The sequence below is a fragment of the Thunnus maccoyii genome, chromosome 22 (genome assembly GCF_910596095.1).
Source record: "Thunnus maccoyii chromosome 22, fThuMac1.1, whole genome shotgun sequence".
NCBI classification, from domain to species: domain Eukaryota; kingdom Metazoa; phylum Chordata; class Actinopteri; order Scombriformes; family Scombridae; genus Thunnus; species Thunnus maccoyii.
Window position 1 is genome coordinate 20,953,174 of NC_056554.1, and position 12,987 is coordinate 20,966,160.

Sequence of the window (12,987 nt, forward strand, 5' to 3'; positions counted from 1 at the left end):
TGACTGTTGATTCCCTGAACTTTCCTTTAGTGCCACTAGAAGGTTGACGTTTATGGTTTTCAGTGACATGTCTCGACAATTATTGGATCGACTACTATGAAATTTGGTACATATATATATATAGGTGCACAGGTTATTTATTCCAATGACTTTGGTGATCTCCTGACTTCTCCTCTAGCACCACCATGAGGTTCATTTGTGGTTTGCAGCATAATGTCTGGACAACTATTGGATGGATTGCCATGAAATTTGGTGCAAACATTCATGTCCCCCTCAGGATGAATTGTAATAACTTTGATTATCCCTTCTCTTTCCATATAGCGCCAATCATTGGGTCAAAATTTCATTTTGTCCAATGCTTTGGTTTGTGACCAAATACCATAGACCATGTAAAAAATATCTATGTAGCCACCAGGACGTCACCCGTTGGTTTCTGAAGAGTGGTTTTGAAGCTCAGACTTGGTAGCGCCTGACTTTTCCTCACTCCCAGTTAATCCAAAATGGACAAAGAGTTGGAGCTGAGGTGGGCTGAATGAAGCCTGGTTGTTGAAACATGCCACCTGGTGGCTAGCGACCTGTCACTCAAAGCGGCCACGTCCTTGATTATGCATAACTTTGTGGCTTGATAAAATTAAAACGGGTGAGTTATAAAAAAAATTCACCCTGTACAGTTGTCCTGAGAGGGGAAATTAGCTATAGAGACCAAAACCATTTTTTGTACCAGGCTGTAAACATGTTTATTTCTACTGTAAAGTTGGTCATTTTAACATGGGGGTCTATGAGGATTGACTCGCGTTCGGAGCCAAGTAGCCGTTCGAGGAACTGCAGTTTTTGGCACTTTCGCATTGGCTTCATTTTTCAGTCTCGGAGGTTGACGCTTGCCAACTACAAACTAATGACATTTGCTTTGGCCTCAGCTGTACTTTGTGTTTAGCGCTAATTAGCAAATGTTAGCATCCTAACACGCTAAACTACACAGTAAATTTTAGACCTGCTAAACATCATTATTGTGAGCATGTTAGCATGCTTACATTAGTATAAAATAGCTTCATTCACTTCTTTGAGCACAATTTTTCAGTCCAATACAACAAAGCAAGATATTACATCAGTTCACATCCAGCTGCATAACAACAGTTGCACTAAACTAAGATGATAAACAGCATGGCTTTAGACTTTTATTCTTCTTTTAACAAGTGACTGACTCATTGCCATTTAATACTCATACAAAAGGTGGCCTTTTTTTAAATTTCACATCTCATCAGCAGCAACCATATTGTTGTGCATGTCGATATACTCCTAATTTTGTTCAGCTGTGCAATTTCTCTTTGAAAAAAATAAATAAAACTAGTCAAATTAGTTTCGAGTTTTACGAGTTCAGACGAGCTGATGACCGAGCTGAGCTGTTTAATGAAAGATTAATGACACACACACACACTACATTTAAAGACAGGGATATAAAGTGCTCATGGTGATATTTTATCCCCTTAAAATGATTGAAATTAGTATGCAAAGAAATGTCTGAATTGAAACAGCCTGTTGTGATGGAAATTGGTCCATTTTCCACATACAAATATAGAGGGAACACATCACAAAGAGAATATTCTCCAATACTTATTGCTTGTTAAATGATGCATATTTATATTTTCAGATCATGCATCATGTGCATTTATTACTTTCAGTTAGATGTACAATATTTTTTTGGCTAACTACTATTCCCAAAATCAGAAATGAAGCGTAAAATCTCACAAAATATGATCTGGTGTTGCAATTTGTCATCATAGCTTTTTTACTGTTTGACCTATTTGCAAGATGCTATTATTTATTTGTTTTTCTGCATCCTGTTCATATTTGTCAAAGCAATAAACATAATTAAAGTTGCATTTCTCTTCAGCTAACGACTGTACAATAAGCACAAATACAGTATTTCTGCAGTTACTGTAAAACCTCATTTCATCTGAAGGTTTACACGGTTCTTGATAGGTAGGGCGAGTTCCAGCCCTCAAAACCCATTCAAAGAAAAAAAAATACAAAACCAGAGCAGACATTTTATGTTTGGTCACACAAGCGAGACACAACAACCAGATGCTGACACTGTTTCCCCTTTTGTCCCTTTAACCAAACGAGCAAGAAGACAGACAACGGTTTATTTCTCTCTGCCACGTTGTTTATTTGGTTGTTGTGAGACACTAAACAAGCGATCTGTCGCTGGAGACGTTTTGTCCAACCATGTGCCTCTGCGTGGTTAACTGAAGCTAAACAAGCTCAGAACATGATCCGGGCAGCTCTGGCGCTCCCAGTAGGTGGTTTGGGACTTGATACTGTTCATTTGAAGCCAGACAGGAAGTTTTGGAGAAGGACATGTTGGAGAATTGAAAGATACTTTGGTTTGACTCGGTGTTACAGCTTCCATCTGTGTCTACTTTCCTGCTTTATTAAATCCTTTTACATTTTTGACATTTAAGTGAGTGTATTGCAATGAGTCAACAGATTCAGCTTTTGATGATAACAGCATTGGACATTTGATTAAAATGGTTATAAAATAAATGCAGCAAAGATGGAGACACAAAGATAGGGTATTACAAAGTTATTGTGTCATTATGTATAAGAACAGAGTAACTTTTACTTTTGCTTCTGTCACCAGCAGAAACATACGGAGCCCGAGAGGCGCCATAGAGAAAAAAAAATAACTTATCTGTGCTCTCCATTTAATAAATTTGGCTTTCAATTTAATAATTCATGCTCTTGATTTAGTGATTTGTGCTCTCAGTTTAATAATTTTCTGCTTTCAATTTATCATGCCTTTCTTTCATCCTGCGTACAACCTCGTTATAGATCGCTTGGCTTTAATGAGGTTTTTAGACTAAGATATATGGATATACTTTAGGTTTTCAAATGTCTTTTTTGTTGCTTTTTTCAAAACGAACAAACAGGCAAAATAAATCAATCGAAAGCGCTGATTAAGTAATCTGTATGCACAAATTATTAAATCAAGACCACAAATTAGGTTTTTTTTTCTTCTTGGCTCCTTCTGGCCTCCATACAAACATGCCTGAAAGGGCTGATTATTCAGAAATATAAAGTCCAACACTTAAACTTTGAAGACACACTAGCACTCTACTGAAACATCCTATTATATAAAAAACAGCTGATATCTCCATAGAATGGTCACCTATTTGGAAACGTAACCAGAAATCACAAAACAACTGCAAAATCAAGTCACAAAATTCCTAGAAATATCCAAAAATATCCAATATATACAAACACATTGTATCAGGAGGTCTTTGCTGATTCCTGTCCGGCAGACTTGTGATGCAACTGCAGTCTGTGTTGTTTTCTTTCCATGAATGAGCACAATGAAGTGTGTGCAGAAGAGAAACACAAAAAGAAGAGGTGTTTAATTTAAAGTCAAGAGGAAGGTAGAGGGGGGGGAAAAGGAAATGAGAGGTGTTTCCCGGTCACAATTTCTATCTCTGAGTAAGACTTTGATTCACCAACGGGACATTAAACACGAGAGGCTTGTGGCAAAAACATGAAGTAAAACAGCCTTGTGCTTTAGACGCAAGGCATTGAACTGATTAGGTCTTCGTGTTGATAAAAGCGCTGCAACATAAAGTTTCAATAAACGTATATGTCGTAGTAATAATGTGCAGCCACGTCCGATCAGTTTGATCTCAAGATGTTTCAGCCGCGGACTCGGAAGTGAAGTGTACTTATGTGCATCTTTTTTCCTCGAGATCATCCAACATATTAAAATTTGATCAACATGAAGATCAGAATTTGAACCGGAAACTCTTTTTTTTTTGTCCAGATGAGATACTCTCACGCTCTTTAAAAAGCCAAGGTCAGGACTTTAGGGGAGCTTTTTCTCTCACCTATCAATGACACACACTTTCCACTTAGCCAAAAAAAAAAAAAAAAAGGGTTTTTCATTTTTGTGTCGCAGTCTTTGAGAGCCTGGCTGCAGCCTTGTGAAAAAAAACTCCAGAGGCCATATCATTTCTGTTAAAATGAAACACAAATCCATCCAAACTGCTCTGTTACTTATTCTTACTCTTAAAATCTTACTACAGCTTATGGAGCTGAGTGGAACGGCTTGCATGTAATTTTGAGAGAATTGGTTTAGTTCCCCATTGGCTCGCACTAGCATTGCTAACAAATGTTAACACCGGGCGGCTGCCAAATTCTCATAGAGGACCTTTTTGGACATCCTGTAAGGAATCTTGGTAAGTCATCAGGAAGAAAATACTTCTTAAACCTCTTAACCTTTAAACTGTAGATCTGGCTGAACTTCATTTTCCCTTAATATACACTTTAATAGCTTCAGGGGTAAGAAAAAGGTTGACCTGGTTTTTAAACAAACCAACCTACGCACCTACATCAAAAAAAAAGGTGGCGTTGTAAATTTATTTATCCCGTAAAAGCTGACTGAACGTAGGCATTCACGTACTTTTTCACCACTCTGATTCCAAGATATAATTCACACCTACAAGCAGCCCCAGCAGAGACTATAGTGGTCTGCTGTTATAAATACCAACACTGGAAATATTAAACACCTCGCGTAAGGGCACCTTGACAGAGATTGTTTGCGAAGGTGTTTCTGTTCACTTCCTCTGTTCACTCGCTCTTAATTGGGGTTTTATGTCCACTTTTTTTTTCTTTACTTTGCTTCCATTTTAATTATATCCATACATGCATGGATGGATTGGATGTACTTTTAAACAGATGATGAAACAGCCAACTTTTTTGCTGTGCAGCAAAACTTTATTTTGAAGTCTAGTGGAGACTCTAAAGTTTTCAAAGATGCCAAATATGTCATCTCAATTTGGGGGACATGAATATTTATAAAATGATGCACATACATCTGTAATATCTCCATTAAACTGAATGGTGCCACCATTTAAAAAAACATACTGCTGAATATATTGATGCTGTCAGATGAAAAAGTTGAATTTTTAACGTTGTGTTGTGGTATTTGCAGCTTGTTTTCTAATTGCTGTGCATGTGTTGTCATATTAATGAAGATGTCCTTTTAATTTGCTTGTGTTTTGTCTATTTGCATGTGTTTTCTTCAGCTGCAGCGCGTTTGCCCTTCTTAGTCACCGTACTGATCTCTGTTCAGAAAAAAAAAGCAATGACTTTATAATTAAAAGTTTGGTCTATGATTCATACAAACAGTCATTTAATTTATTTATATGAGTATCAAACACTCTACACCACTAGAAAGTTTGAAATATGGCTCAACAGTTTGTAGACTGATTGTAGATCATTCACGAGGAATAGCGACAGTGGTCAGTTTGGCTACGTGTACGCTACAATCAACTCTTCAAAAGTTTTACAGTGTTTGATACTCCAAAAGATTTTGTCAGAGTATCAATTTGTTGTAATAATTCCTAAATAGAAAATCATTTCAGTAACTTGTTGGCTCTCAATCCTGCTCTTTGAGATGCAGAGTGCTGCTGATTTATGATGCTTTACAGCACCTGATAAGACAGAAACCAGCGTGAAAACTGTGAACATGAGGACAAAAAGTAGAAACTGCTGAAACTCCAGAGTCATAGAGTTGAGGAGGTAAAAGAAGCCGTAACTGATCCTGATACAGATGTGCCGTGTCACACATCCCAAAATTTTGGATCAGATCGGAAACGAGCCCATGGAAGACCTCCTTGAACCTGATATACATAAACTAATTTTCAAAGACAAGAGACAGAGCAGCCATGTTTTTCTTGAGCTTCATTCTCTCATTTTCCCTCCCTTTGATAATGCGACACATGATCAGGGCTGATAGAAAGTCCGCCTGGATCCACTCGTGGGTATCACGCACCACACCGAAATCCGTTTAATTTAGACCTGTTTAATTTGGGTCAGGTCTCAGTTTCCGCGTCCCAAGTGGACCCTCTTGTGTGAAGAACAGCTCAACATCCTCAAAAATGGTAGATTAGTGGTCAAACTGTAATCGCCTGATTGGTTACTTGCCCTGATTTAAATACAATCAAAACACGAGTTTAAAAAGATGAAAACTGTTATTTTTTTTACAGCCTTTATAGATACTCTTCTTACAATGTTGGGACTCATACAAATTTGATGTCAACATTGGTCAATTAATCACCTTCACCATCAACTTTTGGCAATTACCCTTTTTTCTTAATGACATGACAACAACGAGCTAAATTAAGACCTGAAGTCCTGATATAAATACACCCATGTGGACACTTTGAAGTATAATCAGTTTCACGTGTTGTTGCATTTGGAAAATGTGTCAATTGAAACTTTAAACCTTGTACTTGGCACGCTCGGTGTGTAAACAAAATATGAATAAACGGAGTCTTAACATGATACTTGAAGCTCATCGTGATGTTTCAGGCTCTTGCCCAAAATACCTGACGATGAGAAGCTAAATCAAGTTTAATACGGGATCAAAACTACCGATTGTGAAGTTATCGTGTTGGTGTTTTCATTCATTTCTTCCTTTAATCTAGTTTGTTATCCGAACCAAAGCTCTGTTTCAGCAAGAAAAACCGATGGCCAAAACCCCAAAACCGCTACATCATTGGTAAGATCTACAATTCTGCTAAAGTGTTGAACCATCAGCTTCACACTGAACACAGTGCGAACATACAATTTCTTCCAGTAAATTCTGAGTGTATTTTGCAGCTCATGCATGGCTGTCTATGGAGAAACTTCCAATTCTTTAGGGGGATCCAGGCTCTTGCCCCTTTCATTAGAGGGTAGTTTCACCGAACGGTGGGCCCAAAACTCTGCAACTGCACGTCTCTGGTTTCTAGGATTTGCCGACGCCGAGGAAAAGGTCGACTTACGAGTATATGAACCTCTCCCTGACCCCCCACCTCCCCTTTCCCCCTAAAACACACACACACACACACACATATTCTGTTCTCCCCCATTATATAAAGTCCTGGATTGGTCCAAATCGACATTTTTCTCGGCCAATGAACTAGCCTCAGAAATGCGTATAAAATTCACATCAGCGTGAATTACTGGCTGATGGGATTCACGGCAGCACTCTTCAAAAAAGTCTCTCATGTTCAAAAGGGGTTTTGCCCTCTTGCTAACCTTTCTAACCCTTTCTTTCTTTCTTCTCTTCCCTTTCTTTTCTCCCCATTTTCAGCTCTCTCTTACCTCCCTAAACCCTCCAAATTTCCTTCTCCCTCCTCCCCCCTTCCCTTTATACCTTTCCTTATTCTCTTCTCCTTTTTTTCATACTCTTTATCCCCCCCCATTTCATCTTCTCTTTCATAATTCAGGCCAGTCTGTCATCGACCCGTCCATGTGACTCTCCTTTAATGCTCCCATCCTTCTTTTCTTGATCTCCCCGTGTTTCTTTTCCAGCCGGCGATTCCCTTTTAACAGCGAGCCAGTGGCCTTTCTTTCACAATCTGTTTCACAGAGACGATAGAGAGACCCCGAGACTGGGCTGAGGGAGAGGAAGACAGAGAGAGAGAGAGAGAGAGAGAGGGATTTCAAAGTCTAAAAAGGAAAGATTGAAAGATACTAAATAGATATTAAGAGGAACAGATGATGCAAAGTGAGAGAAGCTGGAGTGTGAAAAGGAGAGATGTGGCTCTAAGAGTGGACAAGAGTGGAAGCTATTCCCATTTTCTGCTACTTTCTACTTCATTATATTCATTTGACAGCTGTAGTAAATAGTTACTAGGTAGATTCAACATTATATATACAAAACATGGTCAGTTTATGTAAATACAATGCATTGATTTTGAATAAACAACCCAACAATACAGTAGTGGTTAGAATTAGCTCCACTTCTACCAGCTAGAACAGTAAAACGCTGTTTAAATGTTGCATCAACAATAATAATATAGATTCAGAAAGAGGCTTTTTATACACAATGGATAAGGCTAGAATTATTCTTAACTTTTGTTATTCTCAACAAATCCCATAAAAAGATAAAAACCAACAATCCGTCTCCCAATACTTTCCCAACTTCCCCTTATTGTCTGCGGCTCTCAGACCCAAACCCACTGGTTCCTACCGATGACGTAAATCTTTAAAAACAGGTCTCAAATATATAGTTTCATTTAAAAAAAAAAAAAAAAAAAGGCTTGGGCAGCTGGGCACCGTAGCAAACATTGTTCAAACAGGAATAAATAGTGCATTTCTCGGGGGGGACTATTTCCAGCTGTGGATTAATACACATTTCGTGCACTGGTGGTATTTACCGCAGCAGGATGTGGGATGTGGGATCGACTCAGAATAAACTAGATTGCCCGTGTTCATGGTAATGACGGCACATGTCATCCAGTGCAAAAGTAGGTGCGTTTCCATTCCACTTGTTTTTATTTGCATTTTCAAGTTGCGTATAAAAAAAAAAAAATGCAATAAAGTGCGACTGACTTAACAAATCATGATGTATATGAAGCATGTAAATGTCCACTCAAGAGTTGAAAAGTTGCAGCATGTTGTTCTTCTGCAATGGTTCAATGGTCTCCAACTGGAAAATTAGCACTAGCTGTTCATCTTGATGATGAAAACAAGGATTAAATTGAATTTCTTTTGCAGATTTTCTGGAAATTTGGTTCAAATCTGTCCTACGTTTGGATGGAAACCTAGTTAGTGGAGGTCTTTGATGGGTTTTTAATAAAATGGAGCTTTATCAGGCCTTGAACACACAGACAATACTTGTTCTTTTAATGTTTTATGAGATTTGTTGACTGTAAGAACAATATGGAACTTATAACTCAAGCACACTTTAATGTCATTAAGTCTAATTTCAAATGCAGAACATTTCCTTTTAGAGTATTTTTACATCGTGTTACTTCTCCTCTTACTTAAGTGAAGGAATTGAATACTTCTTCCTCCACTGAATGAGGAAGCTAAAGTACAAACTCATGTATCTATAATGTTTGTTCACGTTTTAGGGTTAGGGTTAGGGTTATGGCTAGGGCCAGGGTTAGGGTTAGGGTTATGGCCAGGGCCAGGGCTAGGGCCAGGGTTAGGGTTAGGGTTAGGGTTATGGTTATGGTCAGGACCAGGGTTAGGGTTAGGGGTTAGGGTTAATGCATAGACCTTGAATGGGAAATAGAAAAATATACAGTAAAAGAAACGAAAGACAGACATGTATTAGCACATTGTTACTGCTGTGGCCAGTCAGTCTGGGAACTCATAATAACCCTTCAACACTAATGACAAAACCACACACACACACTTGCTCTCTAGCTCTAGGTCTGTCATTCACCCCTGTATCTCTTTTCTCTCTATCAATTCCTCCCCCCCCCCCCCTTCTCTCTCTCTCTCTCTTTCTTTCTGTCTTATAGACATACGCACATACATACAACCCCAGTGTTGCAGTGTTGATGGTAAAACCATTCCATATCAGGGTTATTCGGAGGGGAAAAAGTCATTCCTCCTGACAGCCCCCTTAAGAGAAGAAATACCTCCACCACTAAAACTGGACTTGGGTTTCACTCGTGACACCACACCAGACTACATATGATTTTCTGGGTTATTTAAAGTGCAATCTGAAGCGCAAAAATGCTGTAAAAATCAGTCAGTGAGACAGCGACGCACGATTGGTGTTTATCGTGTTTGGGATGCTCTTTGAGATGCCAAGAGTCTGATTCTTTGGCCTCATATTTCTCTGTTAGCATGAAATCTATATTATACTGGTTATTTTCACTCAGGTTTTTTGAATCGCATATAAATCCTGGATGAAGAACGGACCACCAGTTCTGTGTCGAAAATACGACGGACCTTAAAATACTGGCAGTCGACCTCGGAGAGTAACACAGGAGCAAGTGGACTTTGAATATTCATCAGCTGCCTTTATCATTTATCCAGAGATCTTTCAGAAAATAAAAATAATGAATTTGACACAGTTTGACTTTTGGCGGTGTTGGTTTTCAACCCTCGTTGCAACATAGAGAGCAATGTTTGTGGAGGTAGAAGGGATTTAGAGTCTCTTTGGGTTTCAGTTTCTTGCTCGAGGACATGTACGCAATGTTCAGACAGGCAGCTCCAGTTCAACTTTTTTTTTTTTTCTCATACGAGAAGGAACTTTTTCATGAAATCTGCACAAAAAAACATCAGGAATGTAAATCCTCTCAGATCACTTGTAAACCACGTTTTAGGGGTCCAGTGAAATTTGGATTCGTATTCCAAATGCAGCTCAAATTGCACTTTGTGTGTTTTATTTATTTATTTATTTATTTATTTGTCACCACTTACACCCACATCTTATTCAAGATATTAACCTCCAGCATATCAGCTCATGCTTCACTCAGGTTTTACACACATAGAACATGAATCAAAGTGTCTTTTTGAGCTTCACCTATTTTTATTTTTATTTTACTTTTTAATTGTGTGTTTAGTCGTCTAAACTACTCTATGTGTCCAGCAGTATTGTGGCTCAACACTGACCAAATGTGACTGAAATGCATTGGAGAAATTGGGTTGAGAAGAGAAATTTTTTGGTCGCTGTAAACACAACACTGACATATTATCACTTTATCGCGTCTTCTACCGACTGCTGAGAAAAATATCTTGTTCTTTAGCTGATAGATGCTTCACTTGTCTCTCAATCTACGTACATGTAGGGTCATAGGTTTGGTTTTAACTTTGGTTGGGATGTTTTTTGTCAGCTTAGATAATTGTGTACGTGCACTCGCTCTCTATCACTGTTTTCTCTTTCATAGACACGTGTCTGCACACAAACACACATAAAGAGCCTGAGTCTGCAAAATGTTACTTTACTGAATTTGCATTTGCTGACTTTCCTGACTTGTCATGACTTTTTCTCTGATTTCTACATATTAGTTTATTGATAGACAACATAATTCTAAATCTGAGACCAAAATTAATATTTAAAAATAACATATCATAGACTGTTACAATAAATGTTACAATAAAATAAATGTGTAAACACCTGTAGTTAACGTGCTGCTCTGTAACTCGCTGCTGGAAGGTTTTCAAACCTCATCTGAGATTCTGTCCTTTCAGTTTGTGGATTTGTAGATTTGATTTATTATTTGGGATATTGTGCAGTTTTAAACATTACAGATGCACTGCACCAGAGTTAGCTCAAAGCTAATTTGCATCTGTAGTCCCCCCAATCAAAACATACAACAGCACAACAACAAACAGTACAAAGCAAAAAAAAACCCAAAACATACAGAACAATCCATTTTGGGCAACACAGTGATGCTCAAACCTTCTTTAAATCATCTTAAAAAAGCTTCTATTTGTATGATTTTTCATTCAACTCCTCAACCTATCTTTCATTATGACATCAGACCTCACCTGTCTGTGTGTCTCTGTGCTGCTGACAGATTTTCATAATAAAATGATGCCCGACAGTCATAAACAGATCAATTAGACAAGCTGTAGCTAATGTAGCTTATGAATAACGTTCATGTCTTAATGACACATATTCAGTAATAACTCTGCTCTTGAGCCACTCATGTAAAAGTGGAGTGATGGCACTCACATAAATAGAAAATATTAGCTCAACTGTTACTGACACTTGGGTTCTTTAGAAAGGACCAGATGTTTAATTAAACAACATGTCTGAGCAACAATCACAAATCACCTAACGCCTGAAATTAAATATAATATCTAATGATATGAGTTTTGTCCAGTTAAGTCATTTTCAATTCTGTGACGTCTAGAACATTTAAACCATAAATGCTAACCAAGATTAAGATTCTCCACCTCACCGACTCCACTACTGCTTCTGCTAGTCAACAATGCGTACAGCTTGAAGTTGTGGGTTGCCAGATCATCAGGTCGAGTATCCTCCATATCCTGCTCTTTCACTCTTTATCATAATAGCAGAATTTGCAGAAAACCCACATCTCTGCAGAGATCTTACCGTTAACATAACATGGAATTAAAGCAGCTAGACTGTTTGAGATTTGTAAAACTATCAGTAGGGACAATCCAGCAACACCTTAATATTGGTAAGAACATGTCTTTACCGTCCAAACACAAAGCAGCATGAATGAAAATGGCAACCTACTGCAGCTGGAAACAAGAGCAGTGAAGCTGAATTTTATGTATAACACTAAAATGCTTCACATGGAGCTGAAGGGAACTGCAAAATCAGGTGATAACTGCGGCTCCGTCACTGTGTTGGACCCTTTTTTTAGATTACGCATATTTAAACCATTGTTAATATGAAAATATTGATGAATTAGAAACTGAAAGAACTAGAACTGGTTGCCCATCCTCACACAAAATGCTGCTGTTGCTGTTTTCATTTTCATGACCAGTGTGTACCAAAGCTCCTAGTAAAGTTGTGGGGCTATGAAGCCAATTTGACATAGTGGCCAAACCTTGTAATTACAGTTTCTGGGTCGGTCACGTGATGCACACCGAGCCAAAATGCATTTTTTCCGCACACAATGATTGGAAAAGGAGCGGCTGTAAAACGGTTAATAAATTTTTCTGAGCGTCACAAACCCCCTCCGTTCAGTCCAATAACATTTGGAAAGTCTAAAAGAGCTGGATGATTAAATTATTTTATCCCATTAAAGTGAACGAGGCACCAACCGGAGGTCAGACAGCGGAAGTCTTGGACGAGCCGGAGAGAGGGGGGACTCTACTGAGCATGCTCTATTGGTCCAAAAACGCGGAAGCGTGATGAAACCCACGCACACATTGCATACTGGGTAGTACGCATGTAGACAGTCTTAAAAGTGACATTTTTAAGTTTGAACTCATCACATCTGTCTGTCTCAACTTGATGCTCGGAAAAATACAGATTTCCAACACAGGAAATAACTCCATGTTCCAAATTCAACACAGTCTTTTATTGTCTGATTGGCTCAAGATCTTTACTGAGACAAAACTAGATTCCAGAAAAACTAGAGTTCAGCCAACTTTGCCTTCCATTGGAAATATAAAAACGTAGAAAAAGTGATAAAAACAAGTTTTTTTTTGTATAGGAATCCTCAATTGTTTTCCAGGGATTTATAAACAGTAGTCAGGTCAGTCTGGTTGGGGAAACAGTAGGTT